This window comes from Pseudochaenichthys georgianus, chromosome 16 (genome assembly GCF_902827115.2).
Source record: "Pseudochaenichthys georgianus chromosome 16, fPseGeo1.2, whole genome shotgun sequence".
NCBI lineage: Eukaryota > Metazoa > Chordata > Actinopteri > Perciformes > Channichthyidae > Pseudochaenichthys > Pseudochaenichthys georgianus.
The window spans coordinates 24,773,792-24,785,816 of NC_047518.2; positions in this window are offsets into that span (position 1 = coordinate 24,773,792).

Here is a 12,025-nt window from a genome sequence, read left to right on the forward strand (position 1 = left end):
TGTGTGTGTGTGTGTGTGTGTGTGTGTGTGCGTGCGTGCGAGGAGAGAGGGAGGGACAGAGATTGAAAAAAAGGTGGGAGGGTATAGGAGTATACGTCTGTTTTCCTGTTCACATTTTCTTTCTAACCACCGCCGTCCCCCCTTTTTTTGTGAAATGATCCCTACACTGTCTCCAGGCACAAAACAGCCTTGTCAATAGGTCATTATTCTGCTTTTCCACGACTGCTTTCCCCTTGTCATATTCCCCTTTGTTCAAGCCAGCTGTGTCTTTAAGCTTGTGCACTTGAACTCAGAGAGTGCTTTTCTTTCTCGGTGTACTTCCCCTTTGCTGGCCCCCCAGCACACAGGAAAGAGACACAGCTTGGAGGAGAGAGAGAGCGAGAAAGGGAAAGAGCGAGAGAGCAGGACAGAGGGGCAAAAAGGGGCAGAGAGAGAAATGCAGATGGGGGAGGGGAAAGGTTTGTAAACGGTTGTTCAAGGCTATGGAAGACTTGGAAATCAGTTCAAAAAATTCACAAGATTTACACAATTTAAAACATTAACATTTTTGTAACCAAAGCAGAAGTTTTTGCCTTCTTTATTTATATTAAAAGAATAACTAATATGTTCGTAGGACGGATAAGAGAATAGACTGCTGTTGAAATATTGATTTGCTGTATAAAGTATGCTCATGCGTTTTCAACATCATGAAAGCGTTCAATCGAGAAAATGCAAGGTTAAGGTCAGACCACTAAGCAGAGCCTCACATATCTGAACTAAATCTCCATGGTAACTGCTGACATACAGGTGAAATGTTTTGTAATAAGACAATTAGTTTTTTATCGTGGGTCTTAAAGTGGACTAGTATTAACTATTAAACCAGGTTGCGCTTTTATCCATTTATCTTTTGATCTATTCTTAGAAAAGAAAAAGAGTCCACTCACCTTGACTGATTTAATTGTTCAGACAGCAGAGGGGGCCGGGAGCTCGACAAGATTCGACCGCAGGCCGGCCGGGGCACGCCGTAAACTGAACCTCCCGACGCCTCTCACAGCACAGACCTACATATGTTAAATAGTTTTACATTATACAAGTAGTCACTGAGCATCTATCTTTTCAGTGCCAGAGATGGTACAATAGGTTAATAAACACATACTACCATTAGAGTCGCATGTAACTGGAGGGCATTTTATAACTTTCTAGCAAACTAATAAGCTAAACAGACAAATTAAAGAAGAAAAAATAATAGACACATCAGGTCTCGCATACAAAGATATGAAATAATAATAACAGGATAGAAACAGCAACAGAAGGCACACTTTTGATGCAAACACACAATCACTTAAACCGGTAATTTACTTAGTCTATTTGAAATGTGTTTTACAATTATTGAGTTTCTTTTACTCTTAATCCTTTTCTGAATTGTATTGTTTATCCTTAATGTACTTCGAAGAAGGTTATAGCTGTAATGTATGCTGTGTTCAGCCCATGTCTATCCAGTAGAGGGTCTGAAATACATGAATTAAAAAGTCACCAACAAAATGAAATTCCCCTCTCAGATTGTTTATTTTTCGTGTGTTTTTAGTCCTGAAAAGGTCAAACTACCCCATTTTAAATTAAATTAAAACATTATTACCACCAGGAGTTTGCCCAATTGTCATGGAATTGTAGATGTAGTGTACAGCCGACAGAAAGAGTAAGCCAGCTGCTGAACATGGCAGAGCCACATGTCTGCCTCGGGAGTCGGTAGAGAACAAAAGCAGAGCTAGAAGAGAGTTAATACTAGACTCTCATTCATTAAATGGCCAGCAACATGACTCAAAATAATAATAATAATAATGATGACAGGGTTGCTCTGTAACTCCTGTTTGCATTTATAGTGAGCCGTACCAACTTTCTGTCTGTGTTTACTTCTCATCTTATAAACGGTTTTGTGACCTCTCGTTTTGTGAATCTTCTTGTGTCTTTTTCTTGTGAGTGTTCAGAGCTCTAGGTTTATAAAACAGTGCTGTAGCTCATGCAGCAGGTGAAGGGTGTTTCTATGGTTCAATATTGAACATTTAATGTGTCTGCGATTGTCTCTCCTAAAATCTTAGATTGATTCAGCATGTTTTATTAAGCAATTAAATAAGTCCTCATTTCTGTTTTTCTAGGAGATAACCAGACCGATGACTGTGATTAACTTGATCCTAAGTTGCCTAAAAAAAGATAAGATAAATGGTAGAAAAGCATAGCATTCTTCTCGTTGATGCATTTTACCTGTAAAACGCCATACTGAGTAAAGCCAACTTTTTCAATCTAAAAAGAGGGCACTGGTCTAATGCATTGCAAATACAAATAGGTATCGACCCACTGAGAGGTGAGGAGGAGGAGGGGGGAGGGGAGGGGGGATGGTCTGATGATAAAGGTCAAAGGAGGTGTGTGCTGCATTCGCTCATACCTTTTGTCGAAGAGGCAAATACACGTTCCATAGTTTAACCACATTACCAGGGAGCACAGAGGACGGAGAGGGACTGCATGGCACGAGAAGCACTTCTCTCTCTTAATGCAGACAAACTATTCCCCCCAGCTCAAGGACAGTCATTACCTGAGGGGAAAGAGGCAGCATGTGTGTTAGGGGAAGAGATGCTTATACTGGCGCTGATCTTGAAAGGGCCAGGCCGATCGATGGCATTAAGCTCCCTGCGAAAGAGAGAAATCAATATGTTTTTAAAGGCGAAGCAGGCTGCATGTGGTGTGTGCGTGTGGGCTCCATTGATACCGCCAGACGCGTTCAAAGAGAAGCTGTTCCTGAAAAAGAACGATCACATTTCGAGGTCAAGTGGTTTCATTTCCAATACTTATCTACAAAATAACGACAGCAGCGAGATATACAAAAAGAAATGTCTCAGTGTGTTAGTATGAAGTGTCACAGTTTGGTTTCTCATTATCACAGCATAATACTGGCCAGTGTTTGAGAAGCACAAATGATAAACTGACAGGGAAAATCAATAGTTTTCAGATGGAGAAAGTTGTGCAGCAGCTTCGTCAGGATTAGAACGAGAAAAAGAAAAGGAGCAGAACGACCTGTGACTCTTTGAGAAAATTAATTGCTTGTTTTAAAGACACTGCAATGCAATCAGTCTTGTAGTTAACAACATGAATTGCCTACAGATATTTGGCCCAAGGAGATGGAGTGGGAAGGAGGTCGACAAGAGCAAAAGGGTGAGAGAAAGAGACGGAAGGCAAACAAAGACAGAGAAGACAATTTAATTTCTATCAGTCGTTAAAACAATGTTAATCAATATCAAAGACAACCACCCTCTAACAATTTCTATCTCTCTCATCCCACTCCTTTTCTCTCTAACCATCCATCTCTATCTCTCGCATACACACTCGCAGCAATAATTTACTCTTGAGTTGGCATCTGGGACAGGGAGTGTAATCTAGTTGTGGCAGGAGAGAAGAAAAATGCACACAGATCTGACACAGTGTCCTCAGTGTACCTGCACTGACATCAACAGAGAAATAAACATAATTAACAGGCAAAGAAACTAAGTAATCATAAGTAAATAAATGCAGGAAGACAATTAATTAGGTATGCAGTTATATGTTGCAAAATTGAATGATATGGTATAGTTAGAAATTAGGGAAGCAATCGACAGTATTGCAGAAATTCCTTTAAAGTGTATGCAAAAACAAGATTTAAATTCAAATGTTAGCTTGATATTTGACTAAATTATACAAAAATGGAGGAGTGGTAATGCATACAGGGATTGGGGGAGAGGGAGAGTTGATGCCTTACTATGTAGTGGAAGAGAAGTCATGACATTTCTGCGTTAAGTGCAATGTGCTTCAGAAAAATGCAACCAGTCAAAAAGGCCTGGACGATATTTGGGAAAGAGACCAGCCTGCCCTCTAGTGGGTGACAGGGAAACTCACATTATCTGGTCAGTAGATAAATGTTTTAGCCTCGTCAAAAGTATCTAAAAAGAAGAGGTGGAAAGTAACAGATAACAAAGATCTGTACTTCTGGGGTTTTTGGAATTCACTTGAATATATCCATGTTATAATACATTATATTTCTGTTTGTCTAAGAGGTAAATAGTATTTATTTCAGACACATTATAAACCCTATCTGATGCAACATTCAACATCCTGCTTACATGAGCTCATTAGTAGTATGGAAATAATATAATATATATGATAAAATTACAATTTAAAGTGGTCCATCTTCATTATGTGTAGGCTACTATACATAACACTTCCATTATTTAACTTGTCTGTAATGTATTTGGCAGTCAATTAAACTGCAATATCTAAAAGAAATCTCTATATGTAGCCTATTATTTTATTTATTACCACTTCTAAGGAGCTAAATATTACATCATGAGAGGATATGTTTTTATTTAAGGAGAAGAAACCACTTCTGTTACTTGTTAATAAGATATGAGCATGCAGGGTGTGATTTACAGCAGCAGTCTTTCGGTTTGTGTTGCTATGAACTGCGGGTATTTATGGTTGGTTTATTGAATTAAACATGACTCACAGCTTATTATGACCGGAGCTCTGAGGTCAAAGGGACACAGAGACAGCTCTGGTTAAAGTCACAAATGACCTTCTAATAGCCTCAGACAAAGGACTTGTCTCTATTCTTGTCTTGCTCGATCTCCGTGCAGCATTTGATACTATCGACCATGATATCCTATTGCAAAGACTAGAGCACTTAGTTGGCATAAAGGGAACTGCTTTAGGCTGGTTTAGGTCCTATCTATCTGAACGCTCTCAGTTTGTGTCTGTCAACGATGAATCTTCAATGCAAACCAAAGTTAGCCATGGAGTGCCACAGGGCTCAGTGCTTGGATCTATTTTGTTCACATTATATATGCTTCCGTTAGGCAATATTATAAGGAATCACTCTGTACATTTTCATTGTTATGCGGATGATACTCAACTATATATCTATCCATCAAGCCTGATGAAACCAATAATCTAAATACAATTCAAGACTGCCTCAAGAACTTAAAAACGTGGATGACCTTCAACTTTTTTATGTTAAACACGGCCAAAACTGAAGTTATTGTACTCGGTCCAAAGACTCTACGAAACAAACTATCTAAAGATATATTAACTATGGATGGCATTAATTTGGCCTCCAGTGAGACTGTAAGGAATCTTGGTGTTATATTTGATCAGGATTTATCCTTTAACGTCCACATGAAATCAATCTCAAGGACCGCCTTTTTTCATCTACGTAACATTGCAAAGATCAGGCACATCTTGCCTCAAAACGATGCAGAGAAACTAGTCCATGCATTTGTTACTTCAAGGCTGGATTATTGTAACTCTTTATTATCAGGTTGTATCAGTGAAGTCGCTTCAGCTGATTCAAAATGCTGCAGCACGTGTACTAACCAAAGGAACCACATTACTCCTGTTCTGGCTGCCTTACACTGGCTCCAGTGGCGTAACTATCGACGGTGCAGCCGGTGCAACGCACCGGGGCCTAGAGCCGGCCAGGGGTCCATGCAAAAAAAAAAGGAAATATCTTTTTTTAAATATCTTTTTTCCAATGGCATTGATTGGTTCACGCAGTCTTCAAAGTAACCAAGCAACCTGAATGCATTTGGAATTTGTCTGTCCAATGACCTTGCTACCTTTCATGTCATGTGATACCTTGCGTGATGAGCGAACCGTTTAATTAACCTGTACTGTACTGTACTGTAGCAGCAGCGTTTTTTTTTGTCATACATCGTCCTTGAAATCGAGCGCTAACGTTAGCAATGTTGACGTGCAGCGGCAGCAGGAGCCGGAGGCTAACGATAGCTCACCTGCCTCACCACCATCATTGCCATCTAGCTCCACAAGTGAAGCTGTATCCGTGGCCGTGGCTGTGCAACCTTCTTCTCCAGCCAGCCAGGAGGAGAGGCTGGATTTGGCTGTGCCCGGCGGTGGTCCAACAGTTCCCCCAAGGGCCCCAATCAATAGGGGACTCTATGGCGCTATTGAGACCCCCAACGCCAAGATCAGAAGCTATATTATAGCAACCGGTCAATGTAGGCCTACCAGCCCATTCCCCAGAGACAAACATCAAGGAAACAGGTGTAATCCTCTTCTTAGTTTGCTGTGCCGTTATCAGGCTGTGGTGGTCTGAGGCCAGGGCAGGCTGTTGTTGATAGCCTATACATGTGGCGCTTCTGAGTGGTTGTGTATGTCCGTGCGTGTGTGAGCGCATCAGCGTGTGCTTTTGTTTGGGGCGATGGGGGGGGCCCAAAATAATATTTGCACCGGGGCCAATCACAACCTTGTTACGCCACTGACTAGCTCCCTATAGAACACAGGATATAATTTAAAATTCTTCTTCTCGCCTACAAAGCCCTTAATGGGCAGGCGCCATCTTACCTTAAAGAACTCTACTGTCCTACTAGGGCATTGCATTCCAAGAATGCAGGGTTGTTGGTTGTTCCAAGAGTTTTTAAAAGTACAATGGGAGCCAGAGCCTTTTCTTATCAAGCTCCACTTTTGTGGAATCAGCTTCCAGTTTGTGTTCGGGCGGCAGACACCCTATCCGTTTTTAAGAGTGCGCTTAAGACCTTCCTTTTTGATAAAGCTTATAGTTAGGTCTGATTAAATTCAGCCCCTAGTTTTGCTACTATAGGCTTAGACTGTCGGGGGACACCTTACTTCTTCCCCAGCTTCCCCAACATTTATGTTTGGTGTCTATCTACGCTGGGATCCTGAGTCGTGGCTGATCCTGAGTTCTAGATCTGAGTCCTGGATTTCGAGTCGTGGCTTAACCTGTCACTGTAGTCCTGCCTGACTTTCATCATACTTCCCTGATGGCTCCCACAGGATTGTTGACATCCTCGTGGATTCATCTTCTTATTGTAGACAGACGCATTTCCAAACATTTGGACTACCTATGTTGTAAATGTATTATCTTTTCGATTTACACACGGCATCTATCGCACGTCTGTCCGTTGTGGGAGAGGGATCCCTTCTCTGTTGCTCTCCCTGAGGATTCTCCCATTTTCCCCTTTAAATTGTGGGGTTTTTCCTTTTTTGGAAGTTTTTCCTTGAACGATGTGAGGGTCTAAGGACAGAGGGTGTCGTATTGTCATACTGATATTCTGTACAAACTGTGAAGTCCACTGATAGTATAGCAGCAAGTCCTCAAAAAAGACTTTAGTTTTCGAGATAACCCTACCCGAGGTAGAACAAATGACAACAATGATTTTTCTTATCTTTAGGATCTCCCATTAATGAAATTGATTGTTGACACATTTTATTTTGGGGGAAAAAATGTTTTTTTGGTTGTTCTTTAGAACTACCCCAATCCCTGAAATAGAGCCAAATTAGACCAGGCCGAATATGGGAATGGTGACAAAAAAGCCCATAACTTGAGAGTGACCACTCTTTTCCTCTTCAGATTTGCTGAGGTATGAACCAGGTGGCTGTCCTACATCACCAAATAGTCAGACAATTATTTAACTAAAAAATACTGAATTATAGTCCTGTAAACTTAGCTTTAGTTTAGACGGAAATTGTACTTTTTGGTGATAGGAACATAGGACTCAATCACTTTTCTCTCATTTATCAGAAAAACAGAAATCCCTAAAAAATATACCATTACTGAATTGTCTAGGGTGCTATTGAACACTAACCAGTAGTTGTATGGAAATATCTGGTACAGTTCTATTGCAAATGAGATTTCTTTAGACATAGGCCTACCTCTTCTCTGATACAGTCACATTTAGAATGGGGGATAAGTGGCATAATAGCCTATAAGTTAAGAATGCTCACTCTGATGGTCATTATATTTGGAGAGGGAAATACCAGGTGGCTGAACTAAATCACCAAATAGTCAGAATAAGAGTAACCCAATACAATAAAGTGTATTAGTTATAAATTGCAAGCGGCCTCTAAAACATAGGTGTAAATAGTACAGGTTTTATTGAAACTGGAACCTTAATTCAAAGTAGAGTATACAATTCATCAAATAATTCTGTGAGAGGTCAAGTATATAGATACTAGAATATAATGTGAAATGTCAGGTTCCTCAGAAACGTTAGGGGACACATTTTGACATTCTGCACAGCAGGTGCAGAACTCCGTACAGGGAAGGCCAACAGAGAGGCACTGGCACTTTCCACCCTCTCCACACTTTGCATCTTTGCAATACAAGTGAGTAATGTCTCTCACTTCTGTAGGTGCTGGGGTTTTTGAAAATAGCACTGGTTGAATGGCCCCATTTCTGACAATCCACCCCTTGCCAATAGGACTGCATAACAAGGGTTTGGGTTCGGGCTGTGACACCATATCGCTGTCTGAAACATTGCTCTTTACATGTTGTTGAAATGCATCCTCTGTTGGCGGCAGATTTTCCGAGGCTGCATCTGTTGTCGATAGGGATGTCCCGATCACCTTTTTTTGCTCCCGATCCGATTCCGATCATTTGATTTTGACAATCTGCCGATACCGATTTTTCCCGATCCGATCTTTATGCAATGCATTAAGAGAAAAAAAAGGTAACAGATAACGGCTGGTCATCCAACGCGATGAATTCAGCTATCTTGGCTGTTGTTTTTTTGGCCTTTTCACTGTTCTGGGGCAGTTTCTCTTTCCTTTTAAAAGTCTCTGAAAGTGTTTGTTGTTTCAGTGCCGTTACCTGAGTGGCCGCTGTGTACTCGTCGTGTTGTTGTTGGTGTTTGTTTCTCAGGTAGCATATTAGATTGGTCCTGTTGAACGTAGCTCTGTTCTTTCCACCACCAACCTCCGCCTTGCAAACATTGCATCTGGCTGTTACACTGCCTTCGCTTTCAATTTTATAATACTTCCAAACTCCTGACATTTTCTTTGTCCCGACTCCCGAGTCACCAGCTGAACGTAGCCTCTCGTTAGCTTACTGCTACTATTAGACACTGCGCCCACTCTGATGCCAGATTTGAGAGAAATAAGCAACCAGGTCTGAAAACAAGCCCAAAAGAAGCAACACATACATGATATTGTGTAATTTTAAACCAAAACTAAGGCCTCGGGATGACTTTAAGACGTGAACATGGTCATTTTTGTTTTGTAACATTAAATAAAAAAAATATATATTTTATATAAAAAAAAAAAAATTCCCGATCCCCGATTTTTTTCTCCCGATTCTGATCTTTTGAAAATCACGTGATCGGCTCCGATCCCCGATCACGTGATCGGATCGGGACATCTCTAGTTGTCGATGCAATTATGAACCTCAGTTCATCCAAGTTTGTGCACATCAGTCCAATTTCCTTTTTCTTTTTTCCATATAGCAGAAGCGCACATTTTCTTGCGACTGGCAAAGACTCTTCCAAGCTGGCAGAGAGTCCAAAATGGGACAGATCTTTGAGCTCGCTGAGAAGGGTCTTGAGTTTGGTGAATGCTGTTGTCTTTCCTATTCTGTACAAACTACTTGTTGTGCCACAGCCAATGAGTGCATGACATGCTGGTAGACAATTAGACATGTAGTTGCCGCCCAGCTTCAGGACCATCTCAAACAAAACGGCCTCTTTGAGAAATTCCAGTCCGGTTTCCGTTCCGCCCACAGCACTGAAACAGCTCTGGTCAGGGTCACAAACGACAAAAACTCTCCAGTATCAAAGACTTATTTAACTTCAGGGTGAAACTCTTCATCAGATTATCCTGATATTCTCTAGTGACTAGATGGGGTGTCCTGCTATCACGGCGGCCCACATTGAAAATGACTTAGGCCTACCTTTGATGATCAAATCACTTAAACACAAAGTCCATCCTCCTGTCCTTTTGGATGAAGCACTTGCTTCAGCTGATCCTTTGCCACTCAATCTTGAAAATGACTCGGTTAATAATATCGCAACGATGTCACTATCACTGAAGTGAGCCATCATGAACGAACTTATTCTAATTATAAATCTATCGATCATACATCTATCGTTTAGATTTATGATTAGAAAATAATAAAAGTAGGGTAGACATGTGGATATTATCCGGCTGAACACAACGTGCATTTATCTAACAGGTTCGTTTTCTACAGACCTTATTTCGAGCTATTTTCCAAAATCCTATGGAGAAATCCCGTTGCTTTCTGTCGAGGGAATCCGAGCACAGCTTACTTCCGGGTTTTAGGACGCGTCACTGCACCACTTGCATAGACCTCACAGCGGGCGGAACTTGTCATAAAGTCCGCGAAAATAAAGCCCGCCCATTTAGAGGGAAGATATGATTGGTCAATTGTACTGTCATTTGACATTACTCTCTCGTTGAGTTGGCCCTCAACGAGAGGGACCAACAAGCTCTCCCGTCTTCACATAACTCGCAGAGACGGCATTTAACCCTTCACATTCCAACAGAAACTGAACAGGCAGATTCGAAGGATTTATTTCTTTGGAAATATTATTTTTAATACAATTAAATCAAGGTATTTTTGGTAAAACTAATGAAAAATGTAACAACAACAAAATATTAAAAAAAATATTTTAAAAAAAATGTTATTTTTTTAATGTTTTCAAATATAATTTTTTAGAATATCTTAGGCCCTCACAGAGGGCCTAGAGGGCCCTGACGGCTCGCCACTGGTGGGCACGAAGGTGTTATATTACCAGGCTTTCTTCTAAGAAAACTTTTAAATGTGTAATTTGGAATATGTTTACATATGTTTATAGACGGCAGTTAGCTAATCTTGACGTGTGCACACGTTGAGCGGAGAAAACACGCCTGTTGGTTTCATCTGCCAATTGGCAAAAGCTTTGGGCATGCGCACTGGTGTTTTACCACACTGGTTGTTTTCCAATTAAAACATAATTTAAAAACCATTAGGCTATATAAGCCTCTGAACTTCGATTGTATAATAATGATAAATAAAAGCATTAACGAGGATTTTTTCTGTCTTGCATTAATCAACAATTATGAATTGCTGAATAACTCATTACCATTACAACTACAATTATTTATGCTGCCAGTAAGTGGTGCTTTCCCCATTTGCTTCAAATGACCAATTACAGTTATTAAATAAATAACCAAATTGTATATAAAGTAGATTAACTGAGTTGGCTACCATTCAACTATCCATACCTAAATGCAACAATAATTTTACAGAAAATGTAAGGAATACAATTAAAAGATTCAGTACTTCTCCGACCACTGAGGAAACAAATATTATAAGAAAGAGGAAATCATGGGACTAGTTACTAAAATCATGTTCTAGTGCTTTATCACTGGTGGTGAGCTATTAAAACAACATATTTTCGGTTTGTAGGGTTACTTATTAGTTCTTAAATTCCATAGGGAAACCCCTCAATGTGACAGTTCTAACTCTTTCTGATCCATCTGTATATCTGTTGGGGTGTCCGGCGCCTTGCTCAAGGGCACCACAACAGAACTCAGCAGTTGAACTGGGACATGTCCAATACCAGTCCACTCTCCATGAAACCAAGATACATACCAGAGAATATCTTCATCAGTGATGTGCTGTGACAAAACACATTTTCTCAAGTTATGAACATTTCAAGGGGAAAATGTGTACTTTTTTTTATTCCACTCATTATTTTTTGACAGCTGCTTATTACAACAAGAAACTATGACAATTTATTTATCATGACATGAGAATAGATTAAAATGCTAGTTCCTTATATGCTATTGCGATCAGTAATAATATATTAAATTAAAAATAATTGTTAGTTTAATATAATATTAAACATTATATTTAACTGCCAATAGTTATTTGGAAGGCATCCTAGTGTTGTTCTGTCTCTTGTATTTTCCTTCTCTCCCATTGTTTTGTAAATGACAACATAGGCTAAACATCTTTGATAAAGGGTGCGTTGTAAGAAAGTTAAACCAAAACGGATGTGTAGGAGTAGGACAATGAGGTCACCGTGTCACTGCTATCTGCCACACACAGTCAACCCTTTCATAAAAAAAAGATATCCTCATATATAGCTGCCATTAGGGATACATAAAAGTATTACACCATGACACCACTGGATAGTACAATTATGGTGTAATTGTAGGATGGAGGTGAGAGAAGAACTCAGATTTTTTTCACTTAAGTAAAAAATGCCTC